Here is a 20,054-nt window from a genome sequence, read left to right on the forward strand (position 1 = left end):
CCCACATAAAGAATTAATATTCTCCTAAAAGTCATAATCAGGTTAAAGACAAAAATACCTCACCTGAATTCACAGACCTGTAGTTCTGTATGTCACATTAATACATAGTTATTTTGGCTGACTATATTTTAATACATTTTAGCCTACCTTTTCACAGGAGGCCAAAAGAGTAATGTTTTTATGTCTTTCCTTCTAAATCATTAATTTTGTTGCACTGTATGGTGACATTTTATTGGGAAATTCTTTTTTTGCCCCTCCGGTAAGGATATATTGTTTGAGAATTCAGATAACTTGAATGCTTTTCCTGGTAGTAACACATGTTTGCCTCCCTAAAGGCATAGTTTATATTTCTTAGATTTGTTTTCCCTAAACCATACATCTACTACATTACTTTCAGTGTCATTTATAAATGGCTTTAAATGCTCACGTTCAGTTCTATTTAATGTGTCATTTTGGGTTTGATTAGCTATAGATTACTAAACAGCTGTCTCACTTTCATTACCTAGGGATGGGGTGGTCTGTCTCTTGCTGGAGGTCTTTAAGCCATCTGTTGGAGATGTTCTAGTTCTGAATTGCCTACATAGAGCAGAGATGTGGATGGGATAGCTTTCAAGTAAGGTCCACCAACTCTAGGACCATCTACACTATACAGTGGTACCACGGGTTAAGTACTTAATTCGTTCTGGAGGTCTGTTCTTAACCTGAAGCACCACTTTAGCTAATGGGGCCTCCTGCTGCTGCCACACTGCCAGGGCATGATTTCTGTTCTCATCCTGAAGCAAAGTTCTTAACCTGGAGCACTATTTCTAGGTTAGCAGAGTCTGTAACCTGAAGCATATGTAACCTGAGGTACCACTGTACATGGAAATCAGTATTATGCTACTTTAACAGTCACAGATTCCCCCAATGAATCCTGGGAGCTGTAGTTTGCTAAGCGTGCTGAGATACCAATCACTTCCTCTTTATAGGGAATTCTAGGAATTGTGGCTCTGTGAAGGGAACAGGAGTCTCCTTTCAGCACATTGAAGTCCCAAACATTTTGTCGGGGAAACAAAACACCTAACTTAAGATTGCATTTTGTACCTACTGACTCCATGGGGCATGTTTTTTGATCAGATAACTACAAGATTTCCTGTAGCGTGTGGTGTCATGGGGATGGAGGGCAGAGCTGATGAGTTGCCCTCTCATCACCAGCATCACTGCAGGTTATTAAGATGGTGCATGGCAGCAAGGCTGGGGCTGTGTGGGCACACTAGCAGTAGCACCAGGTTGGCGCTGCTGATTGTCCACACAGCCCTGCCCTCGCTGCTTCCTGGCCTCATCCTGGTAACCTGCAGCAAAGCTAGAGACAAGATGTTGGCTCTGCCCCAGCACACCAGCCTCTACTGAGAATTGTGTTGTAAAGCTCTCGCATTGAAAACCATGGAACCTAACCTTGGCCTGGATGATGACTGAAAGTGAGACTATTAAGCTGGTGACAGACAGACAATTATTTCTATGTATTCTTCATTCTGTGGCATGATTGCTGACAGCAGCAAGACCCTGTCAGCACATGTTGACTGTGCTCAGAGAAATGCAGTGTTTGCCAATTTGCTACAGGGTGTAGCAAGTTCAAGGTGAAAAACTTGGAACCATTTTACCTACGAGATCACCTTAACCCCTATGTACCCACTTGACCACTTCAATCTGCAGAACAATATTCATTTCACATTTGTAAGAAATTGGTGGTTTTGGTGTGACAGCACCCACACTTTGGAACTCCATGCCTATTGACATCAGGCAGATATGTAAAATGATGACATATGTTTTACCCAGGCTTTAAGCTTATTTAAATAAAATTACTTTTGAATATTTTAGAAGTTTCCAACTTTTTTCTTACTGATAATTTCATCAGTTTATTCTTTTTGTAAACTCCTTTGAGGTGGGTACTCCCTCCCCTGCCCCGCCACAACCAATACAGATATACATTTTGTGAAATAAATAAATACAATTATTTAATGTTGCCTTCTCATCCTGTCATATCATACTCGTAAGGCAGAAATCTTTGCCCATTGGAGCTTTGATCATGACTCTGCCACTCTTAATCTGGCATCTGCCTTGGGGTTTGAGAAAGGCATGATGGAGGATTTGCCTCCCATCTATTCTTGTTTAACTGAGCTTCACTGCCAAGCAACAAACAATCTGAGAATTGCATACAATTAAGTTTCTACAAATAAGGAAAGGTCAGTTTGTGTCCCCCCCCCCCCCGGGGATGCATTTGCCTTACTTGTGGAATGTGGAATGTGTCTAATATAGTAGGTGATTAAAAAGCATTTATTTACATAGCAGCAAAAGTATCAATAACATCCAGAAAGAAGAGGCCTATAATGAGAGAAATCTTATTGTATTGACATCCTTTGACTTTATGCAAATGCGTGTGTGTGGGAATGAGCAGATCTTTTGCGTTATTATTTACTAGACACCAAATCCCTCCATGCTCCAACTTCTCATGAAGTTAAATGAAACTAATGAAGCTTGCAATGACAAAGTACAGTGAGATTCAGGCAGTGAACTTGTAGCCATAGCTTTACGGGCAATCTGAAAGTCATATCCCCTAAATATATCTGTAGGCTGCAGCATGTTCCGGACAGAGTTCCTGGTAAAAGAGATAGAGAAAAAAGAACAGATCACAAGCTGTGATGAGGGTTGTTTTCATCCGTCTACAGTTACAGTTATTTCCTTTCATAAATACATCCTGTTTAAGCTACACTTTGGCTCCATAATGCATGAGAGTGAAAGGCACAGAATAAACTTGGTATGGAAATAGCCCAGATGTCCCCATTTCATTTCCATGACAATATGCAGCAGCATTTGAATTTATTTATTCACCCTGCCTCTGCATGCAAGCCCTCGCAATGCAGCTTTTCTGAGCACAATAAAAACCTTAAAAGCAAAACAGTTGAACGTAGACAATGAAGTTTTCAGTCACGTATAAGGGGATGGCAATTGACAATAAAGTTTGGTTTGCTAAGTGTTCAGGGACTGCTTAAAGGGCACAAAACAGGTGAGCAAGGAGAGTTCTCAGGAGAGAATGACAGGTGTAGGGCCACCAGTGAAAAGACTCTGTCCCTGATCTCTAGAATGATTAATCTGAGTGACGGGTCAGACAGTGTGTTTATATGGGGTGGGGGGGTGAACATCATCATTTCAGAATTCTGAAACAGTCATAAAAATTTCATACAAAGGCATTTTTAACAATATTTTCATACCTGTATCTTAATCAAAATAATTTTAACAATTATTTTCTCTCTCTTTTTTTTTGGCCAAACCAGGACAATAAGTGCAAGGGTCTGCTAGGTTGTTCTAAGGGTCAATGGGGGAGCTATTTGCCAGTAATTTCTTTGTAAAGCAAGAAAATCAATACCCAGGCAGTCACATATTCAAACCAATGGTGCTTAGGGAATACAGTGGTACCTCAGGTTAAGAATTTAATTCATTCTGGAGGTCCGTTCTTAACTGAAACTGTTCTTAACCTGAGGTTAACTTTAGCTAATGGGGGCCCCCACTGCCGCAGCACTGCCGCCATGCAATTTCTGTTCTTGTCCTGAAGCAAAGTTCTTAACCCAAGGTACTATTTATGGGTTAACGGAATCTGTAACCTGAAGCGTCTGTAACCTGAAGCGTATGTAACCTGAGGTACCACTGTAATGCAACCAAACTGGATAAAAGCTACTGCTGTTGAGGACAACAGAGGAAAGTACAAGCATCCTCTGTCTTGCCCTTCGTTGGAATCTATCTTAAGCTGAGTCAGACTGTTGTTCCAACTAGTAGACACTTACTAGCAATGGCATTCATAAAAGAACCTGCCCCAGCTATGTCTGGAGATGTCAGAAACCTTTTGCACCCAACTTTACACAGCACATGCAATAAAGTAGTACAAAATAGCATCCCTTCTTTGACAGTCCCCATGTTGCCTTGCACTCATTGGCCAAAATATTTTAACTCTGGAGTATTGCAGTTCAGTATTGTGTTTTTTATGTTGCACACCACCTTTTATATTTTTGGCAAAAGTACATTTTCTAAATATTTAAATAAATGAATAAAAACTATTTTTACATACTCCCACTAGTCAATGGTGTTAGGCTGTGACCCTAAGGAAATCCACTTTGAAGTTAGCTCCACTGAAACCAATAGACTCCCAAGTTAATGTGTGGTGTACATACAGTATTAAAAGAATTCTTACTGAGACCTCAGCATCTGAATATGACACAAAGTTTTGTAGATCCCATTACAGATCAAATACACCATGCATACTTATACAAAATGCTTTTTTAAGCTGTTGTATAAGGGTATGATTATTCTGTAACAATTCAAGTGAAGTCTGTTGTAATGGAACCAGTTATACTTAATTACCACTTACATCCCCATCCAATATATATTACCAAATGCTTAACAAAAACGGGATATTTTTGGATAGCTTTAGAGAATGAGAGAATTTAAAGAGCTAGGATAATACCATCAAATTGTAATGGAAATATAATCTATCATGTTGAGAATGCAATATAGGATTTGCTTATATTTTGTACAGATGCATTGAAACTCAGATAAAAGATAAGAAAATCAGGAATAAAACTGACATTTGTCAAGCTGAAATGCTGATTTTTACATCTGATTTAGATGGTCGTCTTTGATACAGACTCAAATACACATCTGATGAAATTGAAAGAATAATGTGTGGTAAGTGTTCAAAACACTATCATTAAAATGCTATTTTTTAAACAAGTGTCACATAATGTTCATGTGCATATGTATGGATGTGCTATTTCCATGTGGCAATCCCTGCATACTGCAACATCCCTGCTCACTCACATTAGGTAACTCCTTTCCTGTATTATTTTGGTGCCTACTTTTGCTGTTGTTGAGGTAAGCGTACCCAAACGTGTAAAGTTGATGGGTGGCTTAATCTGTAATTTTAGTTGAGCATGTAATTTTAGCTTAGAATGTATCCTTTTAGCTGCTGATTTCAATCATACTGCAGTTTTATAAACTTGTTTTCAACACCATTTTTTTATTGAGAATATTAATGTATGTTTGATCATCTTTGTAAGCCGCTTAGAGGTTTTATTTACACTTAAGCATTATACTAATTTTCTTTTGTCTTCTTGTTGTTATTATTTTTTAAAAGGCCAATAAGATTTTCTTAAACATAGATCTCCAAAAAGAGTTGTGAATTTGTTCATAAACCGTACAGCACTAAGTGAAACACACCATTACTGAATGTAAAGTGATCATTTCTAGTAGGGTTTTCTTTTTCATGCAGCTTCTTTGAAACTGGCTATTTTGCCAGTTATATGCAAGTGCAATGTGGCCAGTTGAACTTCATGAAGTTCAGCACCTCATTGATCGGCAAAGCACTATTATAAGATTGGAGCTTCCTTATTAAATCCTGTTTTGACTGAGCACTGGGTCCCCCCCCCCCACACACACACTCTGCCAAAGCCCATTACATTACTATTCTGCTTTTACTTGAGGCAATGTAACGTAACTTAACAGTTAAACTGCAGAAATGTGTTATGATTTTATTATGGTATATTTGATTTTGTTAAAAAGATACATGCCTCGCCTGAAGAAATGAAAGAATGTCTATTAAAAAAAGCTAATTATGAATATTTTTAAAATGTGTCTATGCAGTTCATAGAACTGCCCAGAGGCAGAGCTAATCTCTACTTTGTGCATTGTGATATGATGCTTCACAACTATTCTCGCTTGGGTTCCCACTCCCCTCCCCAAATAACACAGATTGTTTCTACAGGTGTGATGGGTGCATATGCTGGACTTTCACGTGTCATATAGCTCTTATTTCATGGAAGTGCACTTTTCAACAAATGTGATTTCATAGTGCCGTTTGTTACTGATAATAGTTGGAGGCAGGCTTTTGTACTGTAGCATGACATTGGGACATGTTCAGTGCTACAGTTAGTTAGCCATGCTCTCCACAGTTCCCCTTTCCACCCAGGGGTCTGTCCTCTCAGCAAAACAAGCTGCAAATGTGCTCTGCCAGACAGTACTGAGGTACCTGGCTGCAGAATGGGCCTAAAATAGAACAACCCCACAGGAGCTGTTAAACTTCATAAAAGTTTGCAAGGTTAAAGAATACAAAATAGCAATTGTTGTACTGCTTTCAGGGCTGGCTAAAAAGTGTGTGTGTGTGTTTCAGCATGTAGTGGAATGATGGGAGCTGCAGTCCAGCAACCCCTGGAGGGCTGCAGGTTCATCACCCCTTAAATAAGTGAATTTAATATGCTGAAGGGCAATATATAAATGCTTTAAGTACACAAGCCAATTTTAGCGTCTATATGTACAATCTGCAAATGGTGCTTACACCATTCCTTCCTTATCTAGCACTGCACAGAAATGGATACCAGGCACCCACAGGTGCAAACTTAATTGTCATTGTCAAAATAAATTAAAAAATTGTCCAGTAGCACCTTAGAGAACAACTAAGTTTGTTCTGGGTATAAGCTTTTGTGTCCATGCACACTTCTTCAGAAAGCTTATATCCAGAACAAGCTTAGTTGGTCTCTAAGGTGCTACTGGACAATTTTTTTATTTTTTATTTATTTATTTCGACTGTGTCAGACCAACGCGGCTACGTATCTGAATCTTGCCATAGTCAGTTAACGCTGAACCTAAAGTTGAAAGAATGGCGACATTCTGCTTGGAGAATGACTTCTCTCTAGCAGCGTAAATGCAACATTTTATCCCAAACCACAGGAAAATATATATGCAGCTGTCCACAAAGGAAAATAAAAGTAACTACAGGCTTTGTTCCAACCAGTAACACTGGAAACAATGTTTAACTCTATCATCATTAGCCATTGCTGCACTATAGTCCTCTCCTTAACTTGACAAGGAGACTGTGGACCACATTGAGGCAAGACAGCCACACAAGCTACAAGTTATTGACATTCTGTGGTGTAAGAAACAGCAGCTCGTAGCTCCAGTTACTGCAGCATTCTGTATCTGGCAAGGAAGGAGTGCCTGGCTCTGCTTGTATTTGAGGCAAATGTTTTCACACTCCCTTTCTCTTACTGCAGACAGCATAATGTTGCATCAGATAGAACAGCCTCAAGACTCCTAGGATTTTAAACAGGAGCGGGAGAGTAGAACCTGCTAGATTCACCAGCGGCATGCAGTTTTCTTGCCTCTCATGCTAGCTAGTCCATGTTACACTGCTGTCTATTTACAATGTGGCTGAAATATGAAGACTATGGAAATACATCTGAATTATGTAATAGTCGCTGTTCAAATTGCCATTCATAATGCGACATTAAAATTGATTTTGTCTAAAATGGCTATGGGTTGTTTAAAGCAAAACAACAGAAAGCCTTTTTAAAATGCCATATGAATGATCACAAATTCAAATTAAAAAAGCTTAGGATTCACAATGAAAAAGCAAATGTATTTATTTTAATGTGGGAATGTGTTTATTTCAATGTCTGCACCATTGCACTTTCAAATAAACTAAATTCAATTTGCCTGGATGTAAGATCTCAGATTGAAATAAATGCTACATTGAATGTATTTAATGGAAATTCTTTGAGATTCCATGTACAGTGTGTAGCATTCCTATTGATGCTTACCATTCACAGCAAGCATATTTAATTCAGAAAATCTGATATTCCAATTTTAACAATCAAAAGTCTCACAAATATAATATCAATTGCAACAAATATTGCTGTTTAGTCAGGGTTGTAAGTATGCTATGATATGGTGGGAGCACTCAGAAATGCTTACAACTGGCAGCAGTTTAACTGTGGTGTTGTTGTTTTCTGAGGTGTGTTTCTAGCTCTCATTGTCATGATGATATATGACTGAAAGTGTGTGGGCATAGCTTAGCAAAGTCGCAAAATCCCAAAAAACTGTTGTACAATATTTCAGTAGTCAGATAGTTAGCTTCCAGCTCCTAGACCCTCTCAGGACTAGCATTAATAATAATAACATGCCTTTTCTGTGATGGCTCCGTTTGTGGACTACTCTCCCCAAAGAAGCTTGCCTGGTGCCTTCATTACATATCTTTTTTGTAGGGCGGTATTGTTTCATTTCTTACTATGTTTTGCATCTCCCTGTGATTCTCAGATGAAGGGAAATATGTATATTTTTTTAAATAACAAGAACAATCTTTAAAAATTGCAAACAATAAGCAAGTTCCATGAAATAAGAGAAATCGTGTAGATTTGCTTAGCTTTTGTAATGTATTCATGTCAAAGAATTTAAATTTTTGTATGATCTGGCTTGCCTTGGAACAGCATTGTTGTTATTTTAAGTGTAGAGTTGCGTGTTGAGTTCCGCAGTGCCACCCCCCAAAAATTCACACAGCACACGTTAATTTTTGTTTAAGGTTTTTGGCATAATTTTGGCCACAACTTTATTTAAATACAGAAAATGTGAGTGGTTGCTTAGGCATTGGTTATACTATTTGTCCTTGCCCCCCCAAGGACAGAGCTGGCACTTCCGGACACCACCGGAAGCCAGCGTGGGAAACAAGTATTGGGGAGAAATGAGGCTGGGTAAATGCAGTCCAACACCTCTCACCCTCATGTTCCGGTGGGGTCTTGCCCGGCCCAAGTCCGGCTCCACGGACAAGGACGAAAGGATGGCAAGCCCCTGGATTCCTTTAACCGAATTCCCATTCGCATCATTTGGAGGGGTAGGCACTTACCCCTCCAAGCACCAATTTAACCAGTGCCTAACCGCCATGGAGCCCTCAGCTCACCGCCAAACCACTCACAGCCCCAACCAAGACCTCAGCTTGGTCACCACCACACCAATCCAAGCCTCATTCCCTGAAGCGGAAAGGTGCACGCCATCAGCTCGGAAAAAGGATGGCCTCTCAAAAAGAATCTCTGGGTGGGAAATTGCATCGCCACCCAGCTCCAAAACTTTTTTAACCACAGCAGAATTGATGCGTTTTCTGGCCCTTCAGTGGCAGCCGGGCAACGACTGCCCTTCCAAACGCAGCGTTGCAAAAGCTTTGACCAAAAAATTTTCGCTGTTGGCACCATTGCACGCAGCGTCTCCAGGTCACCCAAAATTGCAGCACGTAGTGACAAACAGTCCATGGGCACCAGGTCGTTCTCACCAAGCTGCACCACAATAGCAGCTGGCGGCCCCTCCAGGAGCAACTGCCTCCGGATACTTGGCAGGAACTCCGACCAGCGCATCCCACCTCTGGACAGCCAAGACAAATGAATGTGTGGAGGAAAGCCGAGATCTGGACCCAATCCAGATTGCCGTGCTGCGACGCCAGCCCAATGGACGATACTGTGCCCCACAATCCAAACACGGGTCACCGCTAAACCTGATAATAAGATAAAACAAGCAAAAATTGTAAGACCAATAATGTTAACAAACATAATCTTTGAATGCATTCGATTTCCAACGACCTGTATTTTATTTCCACCACCTTATTAACATGCTTTCCAGCCTTCTTGGTGGTACGTTTGTCCAGGCATTGGTTCCCGACTAGCTGCACCTGACCTCAGCAGGGCAGCACTGACGACTGGGCCCCACCATATCGTCAGTACCAGCAAACATTGTGGGGGACCAATAAATCCCAAGGCAATCGCATCCCGCCAGGTGTCGTTCCCCATAGGGGAAAGATGCACCCCATCTGCCCTAAAGAGGGCAATAGCCTTGAAGAAAATTAGGAGGGTGCAATATTACAGAACCACCTAAAGCAAGGACCTATTTTATTTTATTTGTTATTTTATTTACTTTATTTATTTTATTCTATTATCTGTCTAGGCATTGGTTCCCAACTAACTGCACCTGACCTCAGCAGGGCAGCACTGACGACTGGGCCCCACCATATCGTCAGTTCCAGTAAACAGCATGGGGGAGGAATGACCCAGGATCAGACTCAAGCTCACCCCAAATGCTCCCAGGGACTCTTGCATGGCCCTACCCCTCAAAAGGGGTCGACAAGAGCATGGCGAATCCTTGGATTCCCTTAATGGAACATCTTTGCGCATTGGAGGGGACAGGTGCTCCAACCCCCCCCCTCCAAACCACCTTGAACCAATGCCTTAAATTATTTTGAGTCCAGGGAGAGCTGCCATCAACTCAATCCAAGCCCTCTTGCATGCAGGAATGCAAACTTATGCTGGAGGAAGACAACAGACATTCTCGCCCAGCTGTACCACCAGCACTGCGGGAGGACCTGCACAGTCACACTCGACCGCACCAAAGGAAGGATCTCCTCCCAAAGCATTCCCCATCTGGACATCCAGTATATGTTCACATGGGCAGGAAGACTGAGATGGCGCCCCAGTCCAAACTCGTCAACATGCTTGCCAGCCTAGTGTACAATGCTGTGGCTCAAATGTGCACAGCTGCTCCTATGAAAAAAGGAAATAACAGACAAGCATCAGCACAGACATCATTGTGACACTTCCTGATATAACCCTCGTCAGCGTCAGACTTCCAATGACCCGTATTCACAATCCTGTCTACTGACAGGCCCCCAGTGTACAGCCTTTGGAGCAGCACCTAATCATAAGGAATGAGGCGTATTCAGCGGTAAGCAAGCCACAGGCTGTAATAACTGGTGCACGATGTAAGCACATTGATGCCGGGCTAACGGGAACCCATTTTCATGCACTGGGAGCGGGCCAGCCCCCAGGGAATAAAAGCCAAATATTCTGTTATCCATAACCGGACAAGGGCCCTCCTCACCTGTGGCAGGAAGCCTGATTGTGGCACTCCTGCCCACTAAGTCTGTTTAGAGTTACCAACTCTAATGACAAGCTCCAAAGGATAAGGAAAAGTCCAGAAGCAATAAGCCTCCAGACTCTCAGCCCCATGCTGGCTCCAACAACCATTTCCCCAACCCTCAGTGCGAAAATGCAATGGACTACTGAAAGGAGTCTCACCTTGATCTTTAACCCGCAGACAAGTTTTAACTTGTTGCAGATACTGCATAGGTAAAAATTGACCGACTTCCTGCCCACTGTCCTATGAGGTTGGAGCCTATTCCAACCTTCCAAGGCCCTGTGCACTGCAAACTTTATACAAGGGTCTCTGAAAAATAAAGCTTCAATGTAACAGACATTGCAGCGGACTGAATTCGGATAGTTATAACCGCATGCCCAATCTGCAGCAGGTGGACCAAATACTGCAGGATCTGCTCAGAGGATGGGGGCCAATTCTTCTGAATGGCCGAGAACTGCCAGCTTAAGGCTAAGAAATCCATCCAGGCCTTCCCATAAGAGGTAAAAGCAGAAGGGGAAATGGAAGCTGCCGCTCTCTGAAATTACTAATTGTTGTCAAAATGCCACAGGTCTGGAAAAGTCTGGCAATAGCTGAGTCTGGAGCCCAGGATCTGAAGGCTTCATCTGAAAATCGGATAGTGTCAGCGTAATTTGTAGAGCAGAAAGCACAATATTAAACCTTAAGTGGCGCAGCTCGAAAGCATGAGCGGAGGGGCAGAGACTGCGCTACAGCATGAGGACTGTTTTGCCAAGACGCTCACCACTACCTGGTTATCAGACCAAAAGCAGATCTGATGGTCACTGAACTCCTCGGGCCACATGTGAACTGCTACTACAATGGGGAAAACTCAAGAAAAGTTATGTCACATGATTGCCTCACCACACCAGGCTTGAGGCCATAGCTTTGCACACCAGCAGCCCTTGAAATAAAAACCAAAGGACAAAGATCCAGCAGCACCAGCATGAACCTGAAAATCCCTGAGCGGGTTCAAGGTATCCTGCCATGGCGAACTACTATTGCATACATTCAGGAATTGCTACCATCGCCTGATATCTGCCTTCACCACACTTGGTAGGCATACACAAAGGTAAGGGGACCTCTGTCAGCATCGCCCTTGAGCCAGTGCCACCAACTGGACTCATCCACTTCAGCCCCGACTGGGCTAGGCGAGCTGGGTAGCACTTCCAGAGACCACCTTCTGCACATGAACAGGTCAAAGTGCTGTGGACTCACAGCTTAGAGTTGTGAGCACCGGATTCACTCCCACAAGAAGACAGTCGTCGCACAGCAGAGTCTAGCAGAGTATATAAACAACTCAGAGAGCAGCTCTGTAGAATATCTTCTTTATTCTATCTACAACTATACAAACTATATACAGAGCTTAATAGGTCTAAGTATAAATAAATGCTGCACTGCACTGAGTGTCTGCAGCTGCCCTTAGCAGCAACCTTATCTCTACACATGATCTCTAAGACTCAGTCTCTCTCCCTCTCCGACACTGACTGACTGACTGACTGACTTGGTGCTGGAGCAGAATAAGTAGAGACCAGAACACGCCTCCTCCTTTCTGGAGAATCAGCAGACTCCTCAGGAGATTCTTGGATATGGGAGGGGTGAAATCTAGGCAGCCTGGCCTAGTGGGAAGATTAGTTAAGTGACCCAGCAAGATCGGATCTGGTGAAGCATCACTTGCTACAGAGGAAGTATTACAAATTAACTTCCTTCAAGGCAGACAGCTTCTCCATAGCCAAGTGGTATGTTTTAGCAACGATATCCAACTGGATCCCTAAATAAAATGGGAATATGGGCAAATGGTATTGAGCTATTGCTTGCCAGCTTCCAGCCCCCGCTTGGGCAGGGGGCATCTTGTGCTGCCATCATGATATGTAAATTTACAGGGCCGATGCTGGCCTGAACCCCTAAAGAAGTCCCAACCAAGCTGCCGCCAAGCCAGCTTCCTTTTCAGACACACACTCTGTGCAATGCAAAAACACACTCCGTGCAGTGCACACACTCTCCATGCAATGCAACTACATACTCCGTGCAATGCAAAAAAAAAAGGCACACTCTGTGCAATGCAACTACACACTACATGCAATGCACACACAAACCCTCCGTGCAATGCAACTACACACCCCGTGCAATGCAAAACACACTCCCTGCAATGCACACACCCTTCATGCAATGCAACTACACTCCATGCAATGCAACTACACACTCCGTGCACTGCAAAAACAAAACAAAACAACACACGCTGTGCAATACAACTACACCCTCCATGCAATGCAGCTACACACTCCCTGCAATGCACACACCCTCCATGCAATGCAACTACACTCCATGCAATGCAACTACACACTCCGTGCACTGCACACCCTCTGTTCAATGCAACTACATATTCCGTGCCATGCACACATACTCCGTGCAATGCAAAAACAAAACAAAACAACACACTCTGTGCAATACAACTACACCCTCCATGCAATGCAGCTACACACTCCCTGCAATGCAACTACATTCCATGCAATGCAACTACACACTCCGTGCACTGCACACCCTCTGTTCAATGCGACAACAAACTCCGTGCAATGCAACTACACCCTCCGTGCAATGCACACACCCTCCGTGCAATGCAACTGCAAATCTCCTAGCAATGCAATGCAATTGCAGCCCGTGCAGCGCCGTGCTCTGCAACGCACGCAAAGGTGCTTCTCCCAGTTGCATATTGCAAACATGGCTCCCGTTACATCCCTTGCAGTGAGGTAACCACCAAAAGGACTTAAGTGTCCAGGTTAAGCAATTGGGGAGCATGCAGCTGTCCCATACAGGGACCAATCCTGCAACCTAGGCATTACTGGCACTATCCGCTGACCCAGTGAAACCAATGCTTCATGGACCACATGGGGACACTATTGAGGCCGGGAACGCTTCCAGGCCATCGAATCCTAGGGCAAAGCCCTAGGATCACCTGCTAGGCCAGGCATAAATGTTTCCAGTGAAATAGCAGAGTTGAGGTAGCCCGCAGCTTGTCCAGGTACCCCTGCTTGCCCTTTTAGAGGGAAGCACCCCTTCAAGAAACCCAAAGTTCTTTTTTCACAAATGGGCCGAACTACCCAGCAACAGAATAGCCCCTAAGGAGCAGTTTGGTTTGTTTTGTTATAACAATGGCTAAGAGGGGTATATGAACCCTGTCTCCCAGGTCCTAGTCCTGCACTTTAGCCACTAAGCCACAATGGCTCATCTCTAAAATGGCAGTCGGCACTATCAGGGCAAAACAAACTTAAAGAAAATAAACTTGTTCAGAAACAGCATAGTTCAAGAGCATATACAGAGTGCTCATAGTCCTTGGAGGCACAGGGAGCCATAAAGCCAACCTTTGGGGATACTATAAATGAAAGTGATACCAGCTAAGCTGGGAACAGCCCTGACTAGCCCCACAATTTCAACAAGAGAAATGGGGGAAACCTTTTTGCGAAAGAAAGCCCCTAACGGGGGCTCTCTCCCTATTGGGAAAGGCAAGCCACAGATACAGGGAGAATCTTCCCACAGGGCAGGGTAAGGGGTGGGGTGGGAAATTGAACAGGAAAAGGGGGGAAATTAATTATTTAAGGGACTAGAGAGGATTAAAAAGAAGGGGAAAATAAAGAAATAAAGGAATGTAACCAGACAATGAGAAGATTGTCCAAGAGCTCCATGTGATCCGATGCAAAACGGCCAAGAGGAAGTCTGTTCATTTGTAGGTTTGTAGAGATGAATAAAGACAGACAACAAGATATTTTCTTTCAGAGAGCTTGCGTGTGTGCCAGATGAAGGTGAGAGAGAGAGAGAGAGATTTTTTTTTTTCTCCGGCCCACAGCATCTCCTTTTATTCAGAGTTACAAAAGCATGGCCACGAATGTGCTAGTGGCTGATTGGCTTAACACAAGACAAAGAAACTGAAATCTTATTGGCTCATTTGTATGTAAGGCGGGCTTACATCGTTCCATAGATCTTTGGCACATGAAAGCCAGAATGTTAGAGCTGTATTTAGACAGGCATATAAGCTCTTAATCCACCTATGACTAAGATTGATAATGTTATAACGAAGGTGTTTACTAATGTTTAGATTGTTATATAAACTCACGCAATTAATTATACATTGAGGATTAACACATCATTGTGATTTACACATCATTGTGAACTAAAGGTGAACTAGAAGAGAAAAAAGTGTGGTATGCAAAGAATGATATACAAAAGGATCTGTACCAGGCACAGACTTGTAGCTCTGTGTATGCAAGAGAGAGGAAGCGTGATTGATTATAAACAGGTCTTATAGTCTGTTTTAGAAGCAAAGGAGCTAGAAAGAATTCCCAAAATGCAGGGGGGAAAATAACCCGTGTTTTACTACACTGGGACATAGAAATAACATGTCTACATCTCCTCCTTTTTTTTCTTCTTTGCGAGGTAAGGCAACTAGGTGAATAATAAAGCAACAATACTTCCGGATTAGTGGTTTGCCATCAAATGCCGGAAATAAAACTGCTAGGGTGGATGGGGCAAAAGTACTTCAAGATTAGTGGTGTGCCAACGAATCTCAAAATAATCTTACCCACATCTCCCCTTTTGTTTTTGTTTTTTCTTACTGGTGGCGTTGCCATTTCGCATAATAGGCTGCAAGGAGCGCGCTAGGTGGTGGTGGAGGAGAGAGAAGGCGAGAAAAAAGATTTGTAAGGCTAGGAATGCATTGGAGAAGGCAACAAAACAAAATTAATATACATACAATAACAATGGTATAATAAAAGACATCGCGTAGCCATTTGAGATTAGGTAGCCACGCCGTCGACCACAAGGAAAAGGAATCCCAGAGTCCTGAAAATCCGATATCCTTTTTAATGTGGTGAGTGAGATTTTGTAAATGAGAAATTTGCCTTTGAACGGCCTTAGAATTATCAGTGATGTTAAAACAGCACATCTCCTCGAATTGTTCACAACCATAATGATGAATCATGAGTAGATAGTCCAAAGCAGCTCTCGACTTTAATAAACCATTGCGAAGTTCGGCTTGCTCTGTGTTGAGAAGATGGAGCGCCTGAGACGTAATATTCAGGGATTTTGCTGCAGAGCAAGCTAAAGAATTAATATTTGCGCTATTACGTACAGCCAAACCTGGAACACCTAAGAGAGAAACAGCTAAAGAGATGTATTCAGACCTGCTAGGGAGAGAGACAAGATCATCACAGTCCTCAGACAGTTCAACACTGCGCTGATATCTAGAGTAAGAGAAATGATGTTTCTCAGGCAATATGATAGACAGACGGCTTAAGCAGCAAGGTATACCGTGGCTAATGTTCGCTGGAATGTAATTGAATGTGTAACCTGGGCAGGACCAAAACCAGCCTGCTGGTAGTTCTGTGTACTTATATACATAAGAAATGTTTACATAATCAGAGCAATTGAAGTTATTTTTGCCCATTTTTATGCAATTTGTCTTTGTACAATTTACCATACGGGCGCAGCTGACGTTATAAGAAGCCACATATGGTGTTGTCAAGTCAATTGCTAAAGGTGGGCGTTTGCGCACTTGGTCACCCCAGACAGAATAAGCAGTGTAACCAAGGGTGCGAAGAGAACTATTTATGGGTAAGGATGAGAAAAACCAAGTATCATTTTGTATGTCATGAGGATTATGGCAAACAGGAATGAGACAAGATCCAAGGATATCACCAATGGCTACTTGCTGAGTAAGGCAAAATGCTGAGACATTGAGCGTTCTTGCAAACGATTCCCATACATTTAACGATGTGGAATCACCAATAGGGAGAGCTGAAGTAGAGAGAGGCAAAATTAAAATACTGAAAATGAGAATTATCATGGAATTCATATTAAGACAAGCAATGAGGGATAGAAGCTGATTAGTAGGGCTTGCTTCCAGCTGCTGTTCTCTCCTATACTGTTCAGCTTGAAGAGAGAGCGATTTTATTTGGCCCCACGTCACTGGGGGATTGCGATGTCCCCGCTTACGAATCCTGGGGGGGCTGGACGTCACATCGCTGGTGATCTGGAGTTGGTGGTTGAATTGAGGCAGTGGATCTAGAAGAGCCTGTCGCCATGCCATGGTGCAGCCGAATACAACGTGCAGGAACCCACCGGGCACCCTGTGGAGTAGAAACTGCAGCGTAACCCTTACCCCATGTAATCAATTTTACTGGTTCACTCCACTCATTAGAGGGTAGAATTTTATAGCGCACCAGTGGAGCTGGAAGAATTTCCTTTTGCTGGAAATGCTTTTGAAGACGTGTGTAAGAGTGATGATCCTGTATGGAGATATTCAAATGATTAAGAGTGAAAAGCACACTAGACAACCAACTTTCCTTTTCTGAAAGTGAGTTTGGAATGCCTGCTTTCTTTTCCTGCCTGTTCAGTGCAGTTTTCAGGGTACGATGAGAGCGTTCAACTATAGCTTGGCCTTGAGAATTATAAGGGATGCCAAACAGATGATGAATATCCCAAGTTTCACAAAACTGAGCAAAGCCCTTTGCACAATATGCTGGGGCATTGTCAGTCTTTATAGAATGAGGCTTGCCCATAACTGACATTGCACGAACAAGATGATTGCAAACATGCTTAACTTGCTCACCTTTTTGAGGCGTGGCCCAAAGGTAGCCAGAGTATGTGTCGACAGAGACATGCAGAAACTTCCAGGGTGAAAAAGGGGCAAAATGAGTTACATCCATTTGCCACAACTGATTTGCTTCCAGTCCACGGGGATTAACCCCAGGGCTGGGATGGCCAATCTGATTGCTGCACTGGGGACACTGCTGAATTATAGCTCTTGCCGCTTCCAACGAAATTTGAAATTGGCGGCTAAGGGCTTTTGCATTCTGATGATGAAAGGCATGACTTTCAATAGGAGAGACAGGCAAAATTTTTAGCAAGGAATCTGCTTTTGCATTTCCATCTGATATGAAACCTGGAAAAGGTTGGTGAGAGCGAATGTGGACTACAAAGAGTGAGTGAGAGCGAGCAGAAAGAAGCATTTGTAAAGACAGGAAAAGACTCAACAAGTTATCATCCAATAAAGGACTTACATAACTGCCTTGCATTCTACATATGACGTTTGAAACATATAAGCTGTCAACAATCAAGTTAATTGGTTGTGAAGAAAAATGATGCAGAGCTTTTACAGCAGCTGCAAGTTCAGAACGCTGAGCAGATTTTTGTGGGAGAGTGTACAGGCTATGCCACTCCTCATTCTGTTGCCAAGCAACAACTCCCCTAGAAGGAGCCCCGTCAGTGAAAACAGTCAGGGCATTCAAAGGAACAGGGGACAAAATAGAAGAAAAAGACATAGGAAATTGCTTGCCCATTTGCAGGCGAGTATCGGGTGGAATATGACAATCCACCTGACCCACAAAATCAGCTAAAGCACACTGCAAATCCATGCTAGTGGAGAGAGCAGTTTCCCATTGTTCTAAAGGCATAGGCACAATGATTTGATTACAGTCAATACCAAAAAGATGCTTACAACGCCGTCGTCCCTTGCAAATGAGCTGAGCAAGGAGATCCACTAAAGGGTTTATTGTGTTCCTTGGTGCATGATGTAAATAAAGCCATTCTAGTATGTGAATTTTAGATGGACCCATCTGTATAATTGCAGCAAAAGGTTGTACAGAATCTGTCATTATGACTACATCAGGCATAACATTAGGGATTGCTCTATCAACCCATTGAGTACGCATGATTCCTTTCAACTGTGCAACAGTGTTCAGTTGATCAGAGGTCAAGGTGATTTGCTCACCAGGAGACCGATGGCCTTTTAAAGCTGAGAACAATGGCTTTAGCACTTCAAGAGGGATTTTAAAATAAGGCCTTATCCAGTTAATATTTCCCAGCAATTGTTGCAGTTGTACATATTTCATTGTTTTTGAAATATGAAGTTCAGGGATTATTGGAATAGAATAGCTAGCTATCATTTTATGTCCTAGATACTGAAAGGGGGGGGATTCCTGGACTTTCTCTGGAGCAATTTTTAAGCCATACATAGACAAACAGGTTATTAAATCATGTTTCCAATTAGGGGGAAGGACTGGAGAATAGAAAACAAGATCGTCCGTATAATGACATATCTGAAGATGTGGGTACTTAAGACGGAAGGATTGAAGTGCCTTATCCACAAAATATTGGCACATAGTGGGAGAATTTATCATTCCTTGTGGCAGAACCTTCCAGTGATATCTCTCAGATGGTCTACAATTATTTAATTCTGGAATTGTAAAAGCAAAAAATTTGCGATCCTTTTCATGCAGGGGAATAGAGAAAAAACAATCCTGCAGATCTACTATAGCCAATTGATATGAATGTGGAATCATATTTGGATTAGGCATACCACATTGCAAAGGCCCCATGGGTTCAATAATACTATTTATGGACCTCAGATCGTGCAAAAATCTATATTTTCCATTTTTCTTCTTAATTACGAAAACTGGGCTATTGAAAGGGCTGACAGAAGGTTCTATATGGTCAGCTAATAATTGCTGATCGACCAATTGTCTCAAAGCAATCAATTTCTCTGTAGTAAGAGGCCATTGCGGAATCCATATAGGATCAGTGGACTTCCAAGTAAGTGAGAGCACAAACTTACTCATTCTATTTGAATGGTTGCTTGTAATTGTTGCAACAAATCTCTTCCCCACAAATTAAGATGGATTTTGAGCACACAGGGCTGAATATATGCAATAACTTCAGAGCTATCAGGCAAAGAGACAGGCAGCCACTGTGCGCTTTTGTAAGAAGTCTGGTTACCTCCCACGCCCCACACTTCAGGAGAAGTTTCAAGCGGCCAAGTTTGTTCCCAAAAATTACTGGAAATAACCGAAACATCCGCACCAGTGTCTATCAGACCCTCTAATATTTTTCCATTAATTTTATACTTACGAAGGAGTTTCTCTCTTCCAATATGTTGGGTCACAGCTAGAAGCTGAGGGGAAAAAGATAAAGAGAGCCTGTGCAAATTAGTGTCAACAGCAGAAACAGCATCAGGTGGAGAAGGCAGCATCACCAATTGCGCCCAAGATTCTCCTTTTGTTAACTGCATGGGCATATGGCTCCAAAATTGAACCATGATTGTGCCCACATAGTCAGGAGGCAGGACACCTGGGATGACCTGAATGCCTTGTTTTGCAGCAGAAAATTTTGGTAAAATTAAACCTGTGACTTTAGAAGGGAGTGGGCCTGCCATTTGGCTGGCCATAATTACAATTTCACCAGGTAATGCAGTGTATTTGGTCTCTTGATTTATCAAATCAATAACAAATTCAGAAGGC

The 20,054-nt window shown here is 42.5% G+C and overlaps 1 long non-coding RNA gene across 1 annotated transcript in view; it reads right to left on the reverse strand.

The window, feature by feature from the left end:
• Positions 1–2,506: 2,506 nt before the first annotated feature.
• LOC309531400 overlaps positions 2,507–20,054 on the reverse strand; it is a 34,075-nt gene continuing 16,527 nt past the window's right edge. Inside the window, exon 3 of the long non-coding RNA XR_014219296.1 lies at positions 2,507–2,635. This is a non-coding gene — a long non-coding RNA (uncharacterized lncRNA). The remainder of the gene's footprint in view (positions 2,636–20,054) is intronic.

The sequence above is a fragment of the Podarcis vaucheri genome, assembly GCF_965113315.1.
Source record: "Podarcis vaucheri genome assembly, chromosome: 4".
NCBI lineage: Eukaryota > Metazoa > Chordata > Lepidosauria > Squamata > Lacertidae > Podarcis > Podarcis vaucheri.